The sequence below is a fragment of the Tenrec ecaudatus genome, chromosome 2, assembly GCF_050624435.1.
Source record: "Tenrec ecaudatus isolate mTenEca1 chromosome 2, mTenEca1.hap1, whole genome shotgun sequence".
Taxonomy (NCBI): Eukaryota; Metazoa; Chordata; class Mammalia; order Afrosoricida; family Tenrecidae; genus Tenrec; species Tenrec ecaudatus.
Window position 1 is genome coordinate 23,674,761 of NC_134531.1, and position 7,897 is coordinate 23,682,657.

The 7,897-nt window shown below is 42.6% G+C and overlaps 1 pseudogene; it reads right to left on the minus strand.

Annotated features, from left to right (window-relative positions):
* Window positions 1-2,550: 2,550 nt before the first annotated feature.
* LOC142440726 (ADP-ribosylation factor-like protein 4D) lies at window positions 2,551-3,155 on the minus strand (annotated as a pseudogene).
* Between the last annotated feature and the right edge of the window lie 4,742 nt (window positions 3,156-7,897).

The following is a 7,897-nucleotide window of genomic DNA, read 5'->3' on the forward strand; positions in this document are numbered from 1 at the left end:
AACCCAGACTAAGACATTCACTGTCGTAGAGTTGATATCAACTCATAGTAACCCTATAGGACAGAGTCAAACTGCCTTTGTGGATTTCTGAAATTGTAACTCTTAACAGGAGTCAAAAGCCACATTTGCATGAAGAGCAGTTGGTGGTTTGAACTGCTAACCTATCGGTTAGCAGCAGTGAGAAGAAGGGTAACCCTACTGAAGTGGTTTACCACAGTGACCGCAACTATGTGCTCAAACATAGCGATGCTTGTGAAGGTGGCACAGATTAGTGGGGTGATTTTATGTTATACACATAGTCACAGAACTGATACAAAGCCACTTAAGAACAAGAAATCTTTATGGAATGAAATTGACAGCTCCTCCTTACATGAAACCGTGGGTAGTTCAAAACATCAATCCTGTGTTTAACAGCCTATTGTAACTGATGGTACCTAGGGAGCATTGGTTAAGTAACAATAGTTTTCTGTTTTTGAGGGGGGCGGGTGGTCATGATGCTTTTGAGGGGCTAAGCAGGTTTGCTCTGGATTAGGTAGGTGGAGGCATGTAATATAGTTTAGAATCATAAGTCTGGAACACATTAATAGTGATATCTAGGCATTAACAGGTTTCATTCAAGCTATGTACACGTTAGGAAAGACAGCTCCTAAAGTTTGTTCGTATGATGGTTCATGATTTGCTGCAGTCATGTATGTTGTCATAGTGCAAATTTTTTTCCAAGGCTCTGTTTTTGTCATATCTTCTGCTTAATTAGATACTGAAATTTAAATGGAAAATACTGTGTTGAACATGTGGGATGATAGACTCCATTTCCTGAAGGGAGAAGAGGCCATCTCATTTTACAAAGCTATGTGGGTGAAAGCAAGCAGTTGTGATGGACGAGCAGGTTATTCATTGGACTATTAACCACAAGATTAGTAGTTCAAACCCACCTGGTGCTCCACAGGAGAAAGATGAGGTTTTATATCCCCATAGTTTTATTACAGTCTCAGAAATCTAGAGGGGACAGCTCTTCCCTGTCCTAAAGGGTCACCATGACTTAAAATCAACTGTATGGCAGTGAGTTTGTTTAATAATGGGAGAGAACCTTTGACTATTTATTTTGCATCCAACAAGATGCAGTGAAGGGGAAAAAACAAAATAACATTAAATCCTACACCATGATAATCTTATGTTCATCTGTCGATTGTTGGATATTTGTGTTTGCCTACAAGCAGCAGGTGAGTTGTGCTGCTCTTGTTTGTAGCATTTTATGTGGAGAGGAACATGGACTGTAAGAAAAAATGAATTTATTCTTTTTGTTTGTTTGTTTGCTTTTTAAAATCATTTTATTGGGGGCTCGTACAATTCTTATCACAATCCATACATGCATCCATTGTGTCAAGAACATATGTGCAGTTGTTGCCATCATCATTCTCAAAACACTTGCCTCCTACTTGAGCCCTTAATATCTGCTGCTCATTTTCCCCCTCCCTCCCGACTCCCCCAACCCCGTGAACCCTTCATCATTCATATATTATTATTGTTTGGTCATATATTACACTGTCTGACGTCTCCCCGTGCCCTCTTCTCTGCTGTTCCTCCCTCAAGGAGGAGGCTATATGTAGATTCCTGTAATCAGTTCCCACTTTCTACCCCACATTCTCTCCACCCTCCAGGCATCGCCACTCTCATCACTGGTCCTGTAGGGATCATGTGCCCTGGATTCCCTGTGTTTCCAGTTCCTATCTGTACCAGTGTACATCCTCTGGGCTAGCCAGATATGTAAGGTAGAATTGGGATCATGATAGTGGGGGGAGGAAGCCTTCAAGAACTAGAGGAAAGTTATATGTTTCATCGTTGCTACCCTGCACCCTGCCTGGTTCATCTCCTCCCCACAACCCCTCAGTAAGGGGTGTCTGGTTGGCTACCCTTGGGCTTTCATTCTCCACTCTGCACTCACCCATATTTTCTTTTGCTTTTTTTTTTACAGTGTCATCAGTCTTTAATAACTTACAGGCAAATTCTAAAAAATAGTCCATTGCTCATAGTAATACAGTGTGCACACGTGACCTATAAAAAGGGCTGTGGGTCTACAAACTCGGTAAGGGGTTCTTGGCATTTTCAGCCGCAAAAATTAAGACTCTTGTGACTGGCTCCTTCCCCCCTGCAGAGAAGCAGCTGGGAGGCACCAGGCATCCCAACCCCACCACCCTCCAGGAAAATTTTCACTCCTCCCAGACGCAGTCGCCCAAGGACTGCCTGGACCCAGCTGATTCAAAGGCCAGAGAAGAAAACAGAGACTGTGGGTCGTGGGTCCAGGTAGAGTCACAGTTTACATGTCGCCTCCACACTCCTGCAGCTCCCTCCTTTCCGAGGGTTGCGGGAGAGAGGCGCAAAGATGCCATCATCCTTCCACCCCCATGAAATGACACCCCAACAGGAGTTCCAGTGCGCCTCCGTCCTTCATCGAGTGGCGGGCCCTGCATCCCAGGGTGAGTCCAAGGGGGTCCGCCTGCCTCGCTGTCCCAGTGTGCAGACCCCGACGCGGTGGGGAGGGGCGTCTTCGGGTCACCGTCTCTTCTGGCTGCCTCGCGCAGCCTTCTTCCTCTTGAGGATCATCTCGTACAGGCGTTCCAGGGCCGGCTGCAGGCCCTGGCTGTCCACGGCGCTGCAGCCCTGCACGTGAGTGAGGGTGGAGGCCACCAGCTCTCGGACTCCTAGTCTCTTCTCCACCTCGGCCGCGCTCAGCGCCCCGGCTGGTCCTGCTTGTTGGCCAGCACCAGCACAGGCACGCCCTGGTTGTCCGGGGCCCAGCTGATCCGGTGGAGCTCCACCTTGGCCTCCTCGAGGCGCTCGGCCTCAGCAGCGTCCACCACAAACACCAGCCCGTCAGTCCTGCGCGTGTAGGAGCGCCACAGGGACCGCAGCTTCTGCTGTTCACCCACGTCCCACACTTGGAAGGTGATGCCTCGGGACCCCCCCCCCAGGGGCACCCAGATCTTTTCTGTATTGAAGCCTTTGGTAGGGACACTCTGCACGAACTCCTTGAACTTCAGGCGGTAAAGAAGATAGGTTTTCCCGGACGAGTCCATCCCGATGACCATGACGTGCAGGGCTTGAAAGTGGGGCAAGAAGGAGGCGGTGGGCGCCATCTCGGTCAAGTGGTTCCCCATGGTGCTAGACAGCTAGGTCGCAGGGCGCAGGAGGGACAGGGAACAGGCCTTGAAATTGCAGGGGACGCGGCTCTCCCGGCGCCCCTGCAGCCCGCCACCGCCGCCGCCTCTGGCCCGCACAAGGTCGCCGCCGCTTCTCCACCCACATTTTCAATGATATGATTTTATTCTTAATCACATAGATCCTACATATAAAATCCTTCGTGTCATTTAAATCCTCATATGATAATTTTGTAGTCCATTTTAACAAGTGGTTCTCAACCTGTGGGTCCCACCCCTTTGGGAGTCGAATGACCCTTTCACAGGGGTCACCTAAGACCATCGGAAAACATGTATTTCTGATGGTTTTACGAACCGAGACAACGCTCTTCTATCCATCCCCATGCAAGCCCGTCCACATACAGATACACCAACATATGAGTACCCTGCGTGATGACATAATCGCGCCAACCCCATCATATATACCACGCACAAATACAGGCGTATGTGGGTGTATGTGGCAGGGTTGGCACCATAATATACTTATGCGGACCAGTCACACATGTGTAGAGAGCAGCAACTGTGTCGAAAGCAGCTACTCTATTAAAAGTAACTACTGTGCTGAAAGCAGCAGTATTGGAGGTAAGATGACACTTCACGATTTATAATTATTGGGTAAATGTAGAGTCAGCAGTTATGACTTAGCAACAAAAATAATTTTATAGTTGGCGGGGTCACCACAACATGAGCAGCTATATGAAATGGTTGCCATATTAGGAAGGTTGAGAATCACTTATCTAAACCCAATACACCCGTTTATAACCAAGTCCTGACACTAGTTTTTATTCAATATTTCCTTTCTATTCCCAGCACAAAAGTTGTTTTTATGGACCCTAGCACCATTCCTATCAGAGCAGGGTGAGGTAATCTCTTTTAAATCAAAGACACGGTAGTTCCACTTTATCAAATCACTCATAATTTAGCTCAATAGACCATGTCATCATATAACTAAATTATACATACATAAACACATGCGTATATATTATTTAATGCATATATTTTGGTAAATTATTTTTGCTGATTATCTGCATGCTCTGTATAATAATTGGCTTCAAACTTATTTCTTCACTTCTAGTCTACAGTACAGCAGATGTTAAAATCCATTTCAGTTTTCAACAAATAAATCAAATAATAGCCTCTGCCAATCTACTCTTTCAGTTTAAACCCTCATTATAAGTACCATCAACATGCCACACCACTGTCACCAACTGATGCAAATCACTTCTGCCTTTGAATTTGCAGAGCTACTTAAGAACTCTTTCCCATTATGAAAATACTCAAACTAATATAAAAATATTTGTGTACTTATATGGTTGTTCTTTGTAGATAGGATTAGTCTTTTTTATTCACTTTATATCTAGACACACTGTGTGCACTACCTTTAAAGTTGAGCTCCACAAATATTGCAGAATGAATTCTTTTAAGCTGTGTAACAGATTTTTATTTAAGTACAATGGACTCTCTACAACCTTTTCCTATTCAATGTATTATCACTTATGCCCCTGACTTTATGAATACACTATGGGTGGCCATAAGCTTTCTCTCTCTTCCTCTCTCTCTCTCTCTTTATTTTTTTTTAACATTTCCAATCCATTCTGTGCTCCTCCAAGTAATGGCTTTCAATGTAACTTTTCTAATCTAAAAGCATCCCTATTAAAAAACCTTTCATTCTTGGCAGTAAGATTTTGTTCATGGTGATCAGAAATTTGGCAACAGGTATGGGTCATGAATAATATCATTAACATCATAAAACTTTACATATGAAAATATTGTATTGGCATATGTTGTGTTATGTTGTTTTTATAAAGCTTTTCAGCTATATCACTCCCATAGATAAAAAAATAATATAAATAGAATTGCCTATGATTGATTACCTGCTGTGTATCAGGACTTGCTCTGAGCACTTCACACTTGTTGTGCCTTATTTACACACAGACATGGGTTCTCTAGGGTTCTCTAACTTGTAACTTACAATATTACTAATATCATTTTATTGAGGGCTCTTACAGTTCTTATAACAATCCATACATCAACAGTATCAAGCATATTTGTACATATGTTGCCATCACTATTTTCTAAACATTTGTATTCTATTTGAGCCCTTGATATCAGCTCCTGTTTTTACCCTCTTCCCCCCACACACAATCATGACCCCTCAATACATTATAAATTATTATTATTTTCATATCTTATGCTAACCGCTATCTCCCCACCTCCTCTCCCCACCTTCTTTCTACCCTCCTGATATCACTACTCCCATTTCTGTTCTTGAGGGGTTTATATGACCTGGATTTTGTGTGTCCTGAGCTCTTGTACCTGTACCTGTATATATACTCCAGCCTAGCCCACAGTGAAAGATAGGACTGGAGTCATGATACTGTGGGCAGGAAGCCTCAAGCAACCAGAGGAGCACTGTGTGTTTCATCAGTGCTATAATTCACTCTGGTTGACTCATCCCTTCCTTGTGACCATTCTATGCGGGGATGTCCCATTGTCTACAGATGGGCTTGGGGTCTCTGCTCTGACCACTCTCATTCACAGCAGTATGTTTTTCTGTTTGTTTGTTTATTTTTGGGTCTTCTGATGCATGTTACCCAATCCCTGGACACTGCATGATCATACAGGCCACTGTGCTTCTTTCGTGTGGGCTGTTGCTTCTCTGCTAGATGGCCACTTGTTTATCTTCAAGCCTTTAAGACCCCAGATAACATATCTCTTGAGAGCCAGGAACCATCAGCTTTCTTCACCACATTTGCTTGTGTACTCATTTTGTATTCAGAGATCATGCCCAGAGGGTGAGCATCACAGAATGTCAGGTTGTTAGAACAAAGTGTTCTTGCATTGCATTCAGGGAGGGCTTGTGCAGAGGCACAAGGTCCATCCATTCCTCAGTGCATTGCCATATAAATATATGTGCCTATGCCAATATGTCTATTTTTATAAATTAATATATTTACATAAGTGCACACCTGAGTTAATACCTCTATCCATAGCTTTGCCTCCTAGATATTCCCTCTGTTTCCTTTTAATTTCCTTCATTCCCACCATCACACTTGTCCTGTTCTGGCTCTTAGTAATCCTTTCAGCTAGATTGCTGTTGCGCCAGCACCCCAAAGAACTATGCATCCTCCTCATTGATGATTTTACTTCCATGGTTGTTCCCTGTGTATGGCATTGTTTGCTCATTACTCCCTTCCTCCAACCTCCTCCTCCCCCTAAGTCCCTCTGGAACCTTCTGTCCCATTGCTTTTTTCTCAGGCTTGCTTTCTCATGCCTATCCAATATAGATAGGCAAGCCACCAATAACATAGACAATACAAAAGAAAACAAAAATAATAAAAAGAGAAATAGAAATATATATAAAGAAAAATAATAACTAGCAATAAAACCCCAAAAAGCATAAATAATTCCAGATCTGTCCACTGAACTTTATTACTATCTCCTCACTGGTTCTGGGGGATTCTAGTAACTGCCCCTCCTAGCCTGAAGTCTATTTTGGTGGGTTTTCAAGAGCTTTGTGGCTTGCTTGGCTCCCGTTGCCGATCTGTTATGTTCACTTCTTGGTTTACCCCACTGTGGGGGTTTAGACTGGACTCACTCCTCGCCTCCAATGTTTTGTTGTTGTTGTTGCTTTGTGGTACATAACTTCACTGTAATCAGCACCAACTGGATAACACTTAGCAACAACAATAAGTTTTATGGATGTAGACCACTAGGGCTTTCTCTATGCAAGGCCACTCGTGAATGGGAACTACCAACCTTTCAGGGGGCAGCCGGACTGTAACTATTTACGCCACCAGTACTTCTTTCTCACTTTGTCTCATCAATGATTACAGAAAATATATCGAATACTTTGTCATTTGATACTTTTATTACAACATTATGGGGAGCTAAAACAAGAGAAGATTCCTTCAACTGAATAAAAATATCAAGGGAAAACAAGTTCTGTAATAGAATCAGTAGCTTTTTCTGCCCATGCTTCCTATAGTTTTGAGGTAATTAGTTCATAACTAGATTTTTTAAATTTTCTTAGCATATTTCTCTTAAATGAGTATGTCTAGCCTAGTGCCTCTACTTTTTAAGACACTCCAATTATATATAAAGTAAAACAATTTACTCTATAATACATCATTTATTCTATTTTCATTCATCTGTCTTTTCAATTTCTGTATATTCACTTTTGATCTCAATTATGGTATTTTTATTGATCCAGTCACTGTTTCACTTCTATTGGATACATAAATAATTTGTTGTGTTATTAGAATTATTTTGTGTCTGTCTGAACATTAACATTTGGGCCTTTATTATATTTTTCCTGTGGTCAGATAGCCCGCTTAGTCATTCCCTTTTAGCAACTAGTTTATCTTATTCATTTTCAAATTTTTGTATGTGTATTCAACTGTCTTACTCATTCGCAGTCAGTTTCTAGTATCTGTATTTGTATGGGCACATTATATCTAGAAGGAGCAAATGTTCAATAGTTTCAACAGGACCCGAGATGTTAACAAGCTGATTGAAAAGTGTTTATTAAATGTAGTGTCCTACGGCAGAGAAGGGGGGGAAGGGAGACTCCGGATAGGGCAAAATATGACAAAATAACAATGTATAAATTACCAAGGCACATGAGGGAGGGGGGAGTGGGGAGGGAGCGGAAAAGAAAAGAGGACCTGATGCAAAGGGCTTAAGTGGAGAGCAAATGCTTT